This window comes from Cervus canadensis, chromosome 2 (genome assembly GCF_019320065.1).
Source record: "Cervus canadensis isolate Bull #8, Minnesota chromosome 2, ASM1932006v1, whole genome shotgun sequence".
Taxonomy (NCBI): Eukaryota; Metazoa; Chordata; class Mammalia; order Artiodactyla; family Cervidae; genus Cervus; species Cervus canadensis.
The window spans coordinates 99860921-99875256 of NC_057387.1; positions in this window are offsets into that span (position 1 = coordinate 99860921).

A 14336-nucleotide genomic window follows, 5' to 3' on the forward strand; every position below is an offset into this window, starting at 1 on the left:
TCTCCAACACCAGAGTTCAAAAGCATCAATTCTTCGGCCCTCAGCCTTCTTAATGGTCCAACTCTCACATCCATACATGACTACTGGAAAAACCATAGCTTTGACTAAACGGACCTTTGTCAGCAACATCTCTGTTTTTTAATATGCTGTCTATGCTGGTCATAGCTTTTTTCCAAGAAACAAGCGTCTTTTAATCTCATGGCTGCAGTCACCATCTGCAGTGATTTTGGAGCCCCAAAAAATAAAGTCTGTCACTATTTCCATTGTTTCTCCATCTATTTGCCATGAAGTGATGGGACCTGATGCCATGATCTTAGCTTTCTGAATGTTGAGCTTTAAGCCAGCTTTTTCACTCTCCGCTTTCACTTTCATGAACAGGCTCTTCTATTCCTCTTTTCTTTCTGCCATAAGGGTGGTGCCATCTGCATATCTGAGGTTATTGATATTTCTCCCAGCAATCTTGATTCCAGCTTGTGCTTCATCCACCCCGGCATTTCGCATGATGTACTCTGCATATAAGTTAAAAAACAGGGTGACAATATACAGCCTTGACGTACTCCTTTCCCAATTTGGAACCAGTCCGCTGTCCCTGTCCAGTTGTAACTGCTGCTTCTTGACCTGCATACAGATTTCTCAGGGGGCAGGTAAGCCTGCTCCTACCACAGGGCTTTTGCACGCTGTCAGATACATGCACAGTCCAGAGCTTCACCTTGTTCAGATCTTTGCTCAAGTATCATCTCATCAGTGAGAATTTCCTTAACCATACTATAAAACAGACCCCCTCCATTAATTTCTATCCCTGTTTCATTTTCATTTATCATTGCTTTAAAAGGATATATTTTTTATTTTTGAAGTAGGAAAATAGCTCTTTAGATTCCATTAGCATTTAATGAGACATTGAAACTCAGCAGGGCCCTGTGGGCTTCCTGGGCACGGAAGCCTTTCAAACAGCTGCTAATCAGGGAAGGGAGGGGACGCAGAGAAAAGGGAGGAGCAGTCAAGAAATGATAGTGTTGTTTTGTGGCAGGCTTCTGGTTCCATCTCAAGGGACACACATCACAGAATCTAATGAACGGAAAATGTTAGCATTCTTCATTCCAGAGAAGGTCACAAGTTAATACCCTGGGGAAGGAGACCCCCGAGGCCAGATTAAAGGCGTGTAGGCCCTGCACACACCCTGATCCTTATCAGTGACTCTTGAACTGCTGCTAAGAAACTCTTCACCAAACGGTCCCAGGTTGGGACACACAGTTTTTCAAGGCATGAGCTTGCTGTGCTCCCCTCCCTCCCCCCACCCCGCGTTGCCTGGCAAGGCAATAAAGCTATCTTTCCTACTTGACCAGAAAACTCTCTCTCCGAGATGCAGGTCAGCACAGGTTCACAGAGGCCAAGTTTTCTGCATCAACACCAAGGTTGAGTCAGGAGCTCCAAACTGTTCACAGTCTCAAGGAGGATTCAGACCCCACAAATCTGTTCTTACATGCTCTATGAAGCCTCTATAGTGGTCTCTGCACAGGGTGACACTGCCAATCACCTCTGCCTGGGAGAGTCCAAGGGAGGCTTCGTGGAGGAGGCTACATTTGACATTAGAGTGTTTCTCATAAAGAGAAAGCAGTTTGCGGCCCTATTGGGAGGAATACATAGCATGTGGCAGGGCATATAATCATGGCCTGTTTGTGTGGGTAAAACAGAGGGCTTCCCAGAGAAGGGCAGTTCACCAGCAACGAGGGAGGGTGTGAGGAGGGGCCAGCCTTGAGTGTTTAACCTGGGGGGAGGGTCAGAGCTGGGTTTTAGCACATTTCCTCTGCTGCTGACATGAACGAGGTCCAGAGGGGAAAACCAGTCCCTTCTGCCACAGCTCCAGGTGCAGAGCTGAGCTGTTGGCACCAGAGGGCGCTAAGACCTAGGACACAGGTCTCGCCTTTCCCGCCGCCTTTGTGGGCATCACGCCTCCACTCCTCAGACCCTTCCCACTTCCAGCTGGGTCACCATCACTGTCTGGCTGTCAGCACGCAAAGCCTTGGGAAATCTGTATTGCATCTTGACATTTGATTTCTCTTTCTATGCGATAATGACTGAGACTGAGGCGCTACTGGAAGAGATAATGGGGAATAAGCTTCATGGCTTAGAGCAGGTTCTCTAAACTAGAGGAGTACCAAGTGGGATCCCTAGGACCAGCAACATCAGCAACTAATGTGAATATGTGAGAAATGCAGATTCTCAGGGCGCCTCCAGACTTACTGAATCAGACACTCTGGCCCAGCAATCTCTGCTTTCAAACGAGTCCTTCGTTTGAGTCTGACGCATAGTCAAGGTTGAGAATCGTCAGTCTAAGAAAGTACTGCACAATGTAGAGGGTGCCTGGAAGGAGTGAATCCAGTGTGATGCCGAGGAGCCGAAGAGCCTGACTCAGATGAGCAAAGGCCACAGGAGGCTTCCTGGAGGAGGTGTCATAGAAGCCAACAGCCAGTCAGGGGAAGAGGGAGAAAGTCACTCCAAGCATAGAGAACAAATACGACAAGGCCTATAAGAGGAAGAGCTTAGTCTTTTGGTAGATCCCAGATGAAAGGGAACTTATTTACACAGAGCAGCTCAATCTTTGTCCCCCCATGGACACTCCTGACTTCTTTTCAAGGGATCTCATGTTTTGAAAGGTATTGTATCCAAATAACTAATAACTCATTAATTTCCTACTATTTATTAATCAATATCTATAGCTCCAGTCAGAGTGTCTGATTAGCATGAGATGTTTATATTCACCACCCTGAATTGATAATGGTAGTCAACAACCATTTGCCAAGGGCTGGCAAGCACTTTACGTGTGCTAGCTCATTTAATCGCCTGCCTACGCCTCTCTGAGTGGGGGTACTGTAATCACCATAGAGAAAAAAAACTAGCACAAGAGAGGCTGTTCACTTGGCTGAAAGCCCAACTTGATATAATCTACCTGGATCAGCCCTCCTGCAGAGTGGACTGTTATCAGAGGCTTCCCTGTTTCTTGGGAGCGATGGAGCTCCAGCCCCAAAGAAAGATACTTGTCAGCACATACAGCCTTATCCCGAGCGAACGCACAATTCCTGCCATGCATTTAGATGAACTAAAATAACTCCTGGTGCCCATTTCTATCTTGAGAGTTCCCTAGGGTTCTAGGACTTCAGGTCAGAATCACTGAACTAGTCCAGCATTCTCTCTCCCAACACCTGCTATGTAGATAAAAATATGACCACTTTACTATACAGCAGAAACTAACACAATATTGTAAAGCAACTAAACTCTAATGAAAATAAAAAGAATACAAAAGCACAGGAGGGACATGAAGTGGAGGCAGCTTTCTAGGACCCCCTCAAAGCGTTCCCTGATATCCTGAAACCAAAACAGAGTCACGGATCCTTGGGTCATCATCTCTCTCCATCTGCTCCCTTCCTCTCTCCACTGCCCTCCTTTGCTTCCTTCCTTCTTGAGCATCTCCTGAGTCCTGGCTCTGGGTACCAGGGATACAAAGACACATAAATCCTTTAAGCCAGCCTTTCAATTTCATGTGGGCTGTAGTGGGTGGCTGCTACATGCTTTTAAGCTACTTCATTACAAAGGCAGTCTTGCTGTGGTTGTTGTCATCAGCAGCAACAACAATTCTATCCTCACCCACTGGATCTCCAGGATAGAATATATTATAGCCCGGGTCTTCCCTGGTGGTCCAGTGGTTAAGAATCTACACTGGAATGCAGCAGACATGGGTTCAATCCCTGGTAGGGGAACTAAGATCATACATGCCGGGGAGCAACTCAGCTCACACGCCACAACCACAGAGTCTATGCACTGCAACAAAAGATCCTACGTACCACAACTAAGGCCCGATGCAGCCAAATAATAAGTAAATATTTTAAAAAGGATTTAGTACAGCCTGTCCCACCTCCCACTCCATCTCCCCAGCCTCTCCACCTTCTGTTCCTGAGATGGGCAAGCTCCATGCCCCCACCTGAGATGCTGCCTCCTCCCTTCCTGGAAAGGGACCATTTGGTAAACTGAGTCTCTTTGTCTCTGTGTCTCACTTACCCTTTCTCCCTCCTGCCCTCCTGCCAGAGATGGCTCATCGCTCATCCCTTTTCTCCTTCCTTAGGTCAATTTTATAGCCAAGTTTCACCATCTGCCTGGTGGGCGAGTTCTCTTGATCTACGTTTGCATTCAGAAATCAGGTCAAGTAACATTTTCTAGGCTGGCTCCTAGAAGCACAGACAGTAGTTGGACTTGGTGTCTACCCTGGAGGAGCTCACAGCCTGGGGTGGGAAGGGAAAGCTGCTATGACCACATTTTGAAAGGGCAGCGGAACAAGAGAGCTTTATTACCAAGAGCTCACCTGGACTGCACTTGGGGTGAATTTGCTATGCCCCAGCGAGTACTAGGCAAACACAAGTGGCCTCTCTGGCTCCCTCAGGAAGGAGGGCAGTCCTTGCAAACTCTACCTGCCAAGGGAGGCCAGGATTCTTTGTGGGAAGTCTCTAAAAATCAGGGGAGGGAAGCGTGATCCAGCAAAAAAGTTTGCTAGAAGGCTGGGGGGGTCTGTCCTCAGAGATAGACTTTCAGTAACCAACTCACCAACACTGATATGTGAGCCAAACTGTAAGTTAATATCATCTTAATAAAAAATTTTTTTTAAACATTGCTGCAATAGTAGCATGTGCTCAGTGAAAAAATGTTAAGTGATAGAGAAATAAATATGAATTACATACAATCTTTGCCTTATAAATTTCCAGATACATCTAATCACATTTAGTCATATATATATATATAAACACATGTGTGTGTGTTTATATGCAAATATATATGGAGAGAGTGAGAGATCATTTTAAAAATGTAAAACATAATGACATATTTAAATATATATAAGTTGTCTGTATAATAGTATTATAGATAGATAATATATGTTCTGGTTCCAAATCGGGAAAGGAGTACGTCAAGGCTGTGTATTCTCACCCTGCTTATTTAACTTAAATGCAGAGTACATCATGCAAAATGCCGGGCTGGATGAAGCACAAGCTTTAATCAAGATTGCCAGGAGAAATATCAATAACATCAGATATGCAGATGACACCACCTTTATGGCAGAAAGTGAAGAAGAACTAAAGAGCTTCTTGATGAAAGTGAAAGAGGAGAGTGAAAAAGTTGGATTAAAGCTCAACATTCAGAAAACTAAGATCATGGCATCAAGTCCCATCATTTCATGACAAACAGATGGGGAAACAATAGAAACAGTGACAGACTTTATTTTCTTGGTCTCCAAAATCACTGCAGATGGTGACTGCAGCCATGAAATTAAAAGACGCTTGCTACCTGGAAGAAAAGCTATGACCAACCTAGGCAGCATATTAAAAAGCAGAAATATTACTTTGCCGACAAAGATCCATTTAGTCAAAGATATGGTTTTTCCAGTAGTCATGTATGGATGTGAGAAAGTTAAGCACCAAAAAATTGATGCTTTTGAACTGCGTTGTTGGAGAAGACTCTTGAGAGTCCCCTGGACAGAAAGGAGATCCAACTAGTCCATCCTAAAGGAAATCAGTGCTGAATATTCATTGGAAGGACTGATGCTGAAGCTGAAACTGCAATACTTTGGCCACCTGATGTGTAAGAACTGACCCATTGGAAAAGACCCTGATGCTGGGAAAGATTGAAGGTAGGAGGAGAAGAGGATGACAGAGGATGAGATGGTTGGATGGCATCGCCAACTCAATGGACATGAGTTTGAGTAGGCTCCGGGAGTTGGTGATGGACAAGGAAGCCTGGCGTGCTGCAGTCCATGGGGTCGCAAAGAGTTGGACATGACCGAGAGACTGAACTGAACTGAATATATGTACTATTCAACTTGCTCTTTTTTCAAAATAGAACACTATGTTGTGGGTATCTTCCCACGTTGGCATACACAGACCTCTTTCATTCTTTATCAGCTGTATAGTATGGACATACCATGAATTCTTCAGTCCTCTGCTGATACCCATGTATTTCTAGTCTTTTGTTATTACAAACGACGCTGCAGAGAACTTCCTGTGTGTTTATCTTTGCTCAATCTTGCCAGCATTTCTATGAAATAAACTCTTAAAGGCGGAATTGACTGGATCAAAGGACACATAAACATAAAGTCTTGATGGGAATTGATGAATTCCTCTCCAAAACTAATGGGCCAAGTTTGAACTTGCCCAGCAGTGAGGTGAGGGCCTGAGGAGACTCCACCCCAACACTGGGTTCCTTTAAATTTTTGCCAGTCTGATACATGAAAAATATTAACACGTTTTCATTTGGATCAGTTTTTCTGTGAAGTCAAACATCTCTTTATGTATTCATTAGCCATTTGGATGTCATCTTTTGTAAAATGCATTTTCCTATGTTTATTCCCCTATTTTTCTTATTCATCTTTTATTTTTTACTTTTCTTTTTTATTCTCTTTTTAAAAAGTTGATTTGTCACAGTTTTTCTTAGACTTCATCTGTCATAAGAAAGAAAATCAATATATTCTTCAGTGTAGTGTTTGTCATTTGCTTTGTATATTTCTTTCCCTATAGGGCTTCCCTGATAGCTCAGTTGATAATGAATCCGCCTACAACGCAGGAGATCCCGGTTCAATTCCTGGGTCAGTAAGGTCCTCTGGAGAAGGGATAGGCTATGCACTCCAGTTTCTTGGGTTTCCCTTGTGGCTCAGCTGGTAAAGAATCTGCCTGCAATGCGGGAGAACTGGGTTTGATCCCTGGGTTGAGAAGATCCCCTGGAGAAGCGAACAGCTACCCACTCCAGTATTCTAGCCTGGAGAGTTCCATGGACTATATAGTCCATGGGGTTGCAAAGAGGACTGAGCGACTTTTACTTTTTCACTTTCCCTATAGAAGTTTAAAAATACTTATGTATTTTTAAGTATCAGATTTATCCATTTCTTCCTTGATAATTTCTGGCATTTGTGTCATGTTTTAGAAAGATTTTTTTCCTACTCTGTGAATGGGAAAACAAATATTCTCTAATATTTTCTCCTAGAATTTTTATGGCTTTGCTTGTTATTTATACATAGTTAACCCATAAATGGCAACCCACTCCAGTACTCTTGCCTGGAAAATCCCATGGACCAAATAGCCTGGGAGGCTGCAGTCCATAGGGGTTGCAAAGAGTCAAACATGACTGAACGACTTCACTTTCCTAACCCACGGGGGTGTTATTTTGGTGAATGCAATGAGTTAGGGACACAGCTAAATTTTTTTCCAGATGGCCCATCGATTGTCCTAATATGTACTTTTCTTTCACATATGTGAAATGCCACCCTTATCATACGCCAAGTTTCCTTTTCTGTTTTCCTAACAGTCCTCTCTGTAAGACTTTACCAAATCTTCTGGTGAGCTGTCCACCTTCCCTCTGGCTGTGTTAGTGCCTTTCCAAGTGCAGTCAAATTGTCTATTCAAAGTGACTCTGCATCTCTCTGATTGCATTCATTTATTCATGCAACAAATACTTATCAGCTCTTGCTCCACACCAAAGGCTGTGATGCGATTAGGAGGGACAGAGGGAATAACACACACGGGCCCTGCTTCAAAACTGGTTTTAGCAATTAACCCTCCAGGCCACTTTGATTCCACAATTCTCAAGTTCCAGGGGCTCTTCTCTATCCACCCAAGGACTTTCCTGGAAGCCACATCTAGGCCCTGTTGCTTTCGGATGCCCCAAGCCATAACTTAGCCAAGGCCAGTGGAAATGGGGCCAAAAAAAGTTCGATTTTAAATAAACCTAGCTTCCTCTCCACTATTGTTAGAGAGACCCTATTCCAGTTCACTCTGTTCCCATCAGATAAGAAAAAGTCAAAGCAGACAGGGTCATTGGGAATTATGGTGTGCTTGAGCTTTCAGTATGGGTTTTTTTTGTTTTTTTTGTTTTTGTTTTAAAGGGAGAGGAAGAAAACAGGAGAAAGAAACTGAGAAGACCAGCTTGTCTAGAAATTATCTTTGAATTCTGGCAGTGGAAAAGGCAGCACAGGACCCACCTAGTCCTGTGAACTTCAGCGTGTCATGTAACTTCTCTGAGCTCCATCTCACACTCAGGGTCAGCAGACAGGCACTGTGCCCAGATCACTTCTCACAGGGTTTTATCTGATCCTCTGGGCACCTTTGTTGGTCATCACCCCAGGTTTACACACCGTCACCCAAGATGCAAAAGGGAAACTGACATGGCTGAAGCTGCTTGTTTGGAAAAAGCAGAGCTAGGATTGAATCTGGATTCAATTCAGTTGAATCTAGGATTCAATCCTGAGCTAGGCATTCGATTCTGAATGCCTCATCCTTTCTACTTTACCACAGATATCTCATTTTTTAGTGAAAGAGATGGTCCAGCTCCCCTCCGGCTCCAGGTCAGGGGCCCTGTTGTTCTGCTGGGCACTTCTGAGAAGGACAGGGAGGAGGAACTTGCCCACCAGAAATTGGGACTCACTATAAAATGTGCACCTGGGCTTCCCTTGAAAAAAAAAATTAGCAAGGATACTAAATGTTGATTGGTAAACATTTCTTTTGTGTGTGTGTGTGTCAGTTGGCAGAGCCAACTGAAGCTTTATTCTGAAAAAGATACTCGGATTTATTCTGAAAAAGAAATGGGCTTTTAGTCGGGGGCATGGGCAAAAGAAGCAACCCCAGCCAGGTGACTCCCCACAGGTGTGGGCTGAGGACAGGTGCGGAGCCTCAGGTCTCCCATTCAGATGCTCCCCTATGGTAAACACTTCTAAATAAAATGTTTTCCAAATTTTTACTGAGAGATTTGGACTGAATTCTAAGAACATAAAATTTTAGATAAGATTTTATGTCTTACCCATAATTCCTGACCCAAAATTTTAAATAATTACCTCTACCAATGACCTTCATCACTTTTTTGCAACCATTTTAGCACTAATAATAATTGAAATTTTCTTTAAAGAACCTAACAGCACTTCCTCTACTGTCATTGATGATAAAAATTGCTTGAAAGGGTATTAGTGGACTTTGACCTTTGCTGTATCAAGTATTTCAAAGGACTAATGACGCTCTTATTTGCAGAATTTTCATTGTGAGAGTAGTCACCCTGTGAGTGCATCTACCCTGGGCACCAAAAAAAGAACATAACTACCAGGGATTGATCTAGGTTCTGTGGAAGCCTGAGGCTTAACAATTTGCGGGGAGGAACTCTTTACGAAAAAGATTACAAATGACAAGTGTACTAGCAGGTCTGAAAGGAGATTGAGTTACTGGGCCCAATTCTTTACCTTTCCTGTGTCTATTTCTTGGCTGGATGACTTTGCATTTCTGGCTCCTAAAAGTATATTTTAGGAGTATATATTTAGCAGAGTATATTTCCAGGGTTCTCAACTCTTTGGCCACATGACACGCATGGTCAATGGAATGGGATGGCGTTGCTGAAGCTGAGGCTTGCCTCCTTACACCCTCTCATCACTATGAGAAGGACTTTCTCTGGTTAGCAGCCGAGTCCCAGCAGTAAAAGGTGATCCATGGAGCAGAGCCAACCCTCTGAACCCCGTCTGGATCGCCTGACTCCCAGCTGCTGGGCCCCCGCTGACCTGCGTCTGTGCAGATAAAGAAGTGTGGTTGTGGACGTCCCGGGTGGTTCAGTGGCTAAGGCTCCACGCTCCCTATTCATGGAGCCCCACTTTCAATCCCTGCTCGGGGAACTAGAGGCCACATGCTGCAACGAGGAGTTTGTATGCCACAGCTAAAGATCCTGCCTGCCACAAAAAGACAAATATATATATGGCTGTAAGCCACTGAATTTTGGACAGGACTGTTACACAGTGGTATTGTAGCAATAGCTAATGCATAAAGGTATAAAAGTGAAGGTTTGTTCTTAATAAGAGAATACATTGCAACAGATGTTTAATTTTAGCTACTGACAAATAGCACAAAAGTCAAAAAATCTGGAAAAGTACATAACATTTTTATGAATTGTCTCTCTGATTTACTTTTATAAATCACTGCATTTGGGGGCTGCATTTTCTTTGCTTGCCTCTTCAGGCATGACAGTTAATTTTGTAAGTTTGTGTTTCTGTAGACAGAAAGAGAGAGGACTTAGCCTTCCCTCTAGCACATGTTTGGGACTTCCCAGATGGCACCAGTGGTAAAGAACCTGCCTGTCGATGCAGGAGATATAGGAGACGTGTGTTTGGTCCCTGGGTTGCGACAATCTCCTGGAGGAAGAAAACAAAGTTTTGTTGATAATTTAGAAAAGTTTCTTCCAGTTATCAAACTTGGGAAGATCTCTGGCAAGTTTCTTTCAGGACAGTGTAGGTTTTCTTGTGGAATCGTAATCGTAAACTCTCTCTTAATTGATGAAACTCATTATCCAGTTTGTCCTCAGTGTTGGTTGGTAGTGGCTCATTATGCATTTTATGTTCTCTTAGTTCAGGGATTTGTGTCAAGTGCACAAAAACATAAGTTTTTTCCCCCAGTGTGTCCATGTGACCCAGTTCTATCAAAGAATTATCAAAGATTCCAGGAGCTTCTTCATACCTGCTTTTCAAATTTATCTCCTACTCTTAATGAGTTACTGTTTTTGGAATGACTTGACTTTTTATTGCTTTTTTTTTTTACAATTTTCTAATACTGATTTTCTATTGGTATCATTGTTCAGTTTTATAGCTTTTACTTCAAACTCTGTTAAGTTTTAAATAGTCATGCCAGTTATTTAATAATATACATTTAAAGATGACAACATCTGAAAGTACCTTATCTATATTTTCAAATTAGACATCTGTAATTTCATGATGTTTTATTGAAACTCAAAGGTCTCTCCTTCAAAGGTGCCTTTACCAGTGATTCACAGGCCTTTCCCCTCTTTTTCCAATCCTCTGTCTTCCATCTTTCTCTTTCTATCAGGTTGGTACAAATGTAATTGCACTTTTGAACCATGCATTTTAAATCATTATGACTAAGCTCAAACACATCTTTTTAAAATCGAAATAAGAACCATTATCAATCAACACATTTTTTGCCAACAAGAAATAAGTTTGCTTATTCTGTAGCATAAAAATCTGGGCTTCAGGATTCAACCAACATTTAGAAAGCATTTTCTGCCTCCTGCTGGCTGTGGAAGTGTTTTCCCTGCAAAAAGTTGTGAAGATGCTTGAAGAAGTAGTAGTTGGTTGGTGAGAGCTCAGGTGAATATGGCAAATGAGGCAAAACTTCCTAGGTCAATTCGTTCAACTTTTGAAGCATTTGTTGTGTGATGTGTGGTCACGCGTTGTCGTGGAGAACTGGGCCCTTTCTGTTGACCAATGCCGGTTGCAGTTTTCGGTGCATCTGATCAATTTGATGAGCATGCTTTCTCACATGTGATGGTTTCACTGGAAATTAGAGATCTATAGTGGATCAGTCTGGCAGCAGACTGCCAAACAGTGACCATGACTTTTTTTGGTGCAAAAGTGCTTTGGAGCTTCTTCTCCGTCCAACCACTGAGCTGGTTATCACCGATTATTGTATAAAATCCACTTTTCATCGCACATCACAATCTGATCAAGAAATGATTTGTTGTTGTTGTGTAGAATAAGAGAAGACAACACTTCAAAACTATGATTTTTTTAAATTTTTTGTCAGTTCATGGGGCACCCACTTATTAAGCTTTTTCACCTTTCCAATTTTGTTCAAATGTTGAATGACCATAGAATGGTCGTTGTTGAATTCTTAGGCAACTTCTCATGTAGTTGTATGAGGGTCAGCTTCAATGATCTTCTCAATGGGTTGTTGTCAATTTCCGACAGCCACCTTGCTGCTCATCTTCAAGGCTCTTGTCTCCTTTGCAAAACTTCTTGAACCACCACTGCACTGCACATTCATTAGCAGTTCCTGGGTCAAATGCATTGTTGATGTTGCAGGTTGTCTCACCTGCTTTACAACCCGTTTTGAACTTGAATAAGAAAATTGTTCAAATTTGCTTTTTGTGCAACATCATTTCCTTAGAGACTAAAATAAATATAAAATAAACTGCAAGTAATAAATCATTAGCAAAAAACATAAAGTGAGAAATGCACATTAAAATAATGTATAACATAACTATATTTAAGAATGTATTCCAATATCAAATGGCAAAGTCCAACAATGTAAAACCGCGATTACTTTTGCACCAACATAATACTAGTTGAAAGTGAAAGTTGCTCAGTCGTGTCCGACTCTTTATGACCCCATGGACTATACAGTCCATGGAATTCTCCAGGCCAAAATACTGGAGTGGGTAGCCTTTCCCTTCTCCAGGATAGACGGATAAGTGGATAAATAAATAAACATTTGTTGCATGACTGAGTGATTGAGTGAGTCTCCTAATTGGCACCAGAGTGAGTCTGCGCTGTGATTCCTGTCAAGCTGCTCTACCCACTTGCAGGGCTGGTGAGAGTCAGGGTCTGCTGTGGCCTAAATCCCACTGCAGCTCCCTGCCCACATCTCCTCTAATACCTGCTCCATTTGTAACTCTTTTCCATTAAAAAAAAGGAACAGACTCACTCTTTTTTTATATAGTACACACATTCTCTCTCTCTCTCTCAACCCGAAGTCTCTGTTCAGCCTATAATTACATCGCCTACTTTTATATTCTTAATATAGTACGATTTGGCTTTAGGTGTTATTTTCACCCCTTCAACTGCTTACCCCACTGCAATGTCAGACCCAACATGCCCAAACTGAACTCACCTGGTCCCTGCACAGAAACGGGGTTTGTCTGCAGTTGCTCCAGAAACATCCTGGCCGCCTCTTTTCTTTGATCACCTCCTGTCATTTCTTTGATCTGCTCGCCATTCTCTAAAGCATGTATCCCTCTCCTTCCCCATAGCCAGCAGCCCACACTAAGCACCAGCTTCTCTCACCTGGACCAGTTTCCTGCAGGACCCTCTGCCATCTCTGCAATGGTCTGTTGTCACTTGCATATGATCACTGCCCTAATCTAGAATTTGAAGACTCCCCAGATCTCCTGGGATGATGCCCCAGGGTTTGCAAGGCCTGCTCCCTGCCTCTGCAAACTCCCCTTGCTGCAGAGTTGCTGCCCCCGTTCTCTGTGCTTCTGTCCCTCTGGCCTTCTCTGCACCCCTCCAAAATGCCAACTCCTCCCTGACTCCACGTCTCTGCACATGCTATTCCCTCTGTAAGGAATGGCCTTCAACTCCCACCTGGCCTGGTAACTCTAGTCATCCTCGGTCTGAGTTTAAATGTCACCTCCTCTGGGAGGGCTTCCTTGACTCTCTGGACAAGCCCGTGCCACCCATTTTATGCTCCCATTGTGCACTGTTCTTTTCCTTCTTGACACTTCTCAAAACCACGAAGTAGTTATTTGTATAATTGGTTGCTCAGTGTCTATCTTCCCTATTAGACATCTAACTCTATGAGGCAAAAAGCCCGTTTATTATAATAATAATAGCTACCATATATACAACCCTTCCTATGTTCTGCGTACTGTCCTAAGCACTTTACATTTACCATCTTGTTTAGTCCACATAGTAATCCTTTTAAGATAGATATTATAACTTTCCCTGTTTTAAGAATGAGGCAACTGAGACACAGAGAGGTCAAGTAACTCGCCTAGGAAACACAGCTAGTCAGTGACAGAAACAGGATTTGAAGCTGATCTGAGTTGTTTCAGAGTTTTTGCTTTTTCCCACTTCCCTTTCTGCCTTCCATGTCTGTCTTGTTTCCCATCATATTCCCAGAACTCAGCATAGAACATATAATAGGTGTTCCATAAATATGGAACATAAATAAATATGTTCCATAAATCCAAATGGTTGGATTATGAATAAACATGTATTTACTGAGTATCTATACTAAGTGCAAAATACCGGAGAAATTTTTAAAACTATATGGATCCTACCTTCACCAAGTTTTATTGTTGTTTTTCAGTCATAAGTTGTGTCCGACTCTGCGACCCCATGGACTCAGCACGCCAGACTTCGCTGTCCTTCACTTACCTCCCAGAGTTTGCCCAAATTCATGTCCATTGAGTCTGTGATGCTACCTAACCATCTCATCCTCTGCTGCCTCCTTCTCCTCTTGCCTTCAATCTTTCTCAACATCAGGGTCTTTTCCAATGGGTTAGATCTTCGCATCAAGTGGCCAAAGTATTGGAGCTTCAGCTTCAGTATTAGTCCTTCCAATGAATTTTCAGGACTGATTTCCTTTAGGATTGATTGGTTTGATTTCCTTGCAGTCCAAGGGACTATCAAGAGTCTTCTCCAGCATTACAATTTGAAAGCATCAGTTCTTTGGTGCTCAGCCTTCTTTATGGTCCAAATCTCACATCCATACATGACTACTGGAAAAACCAGAATTTTGACTAGACAGATGTTAGTTGGC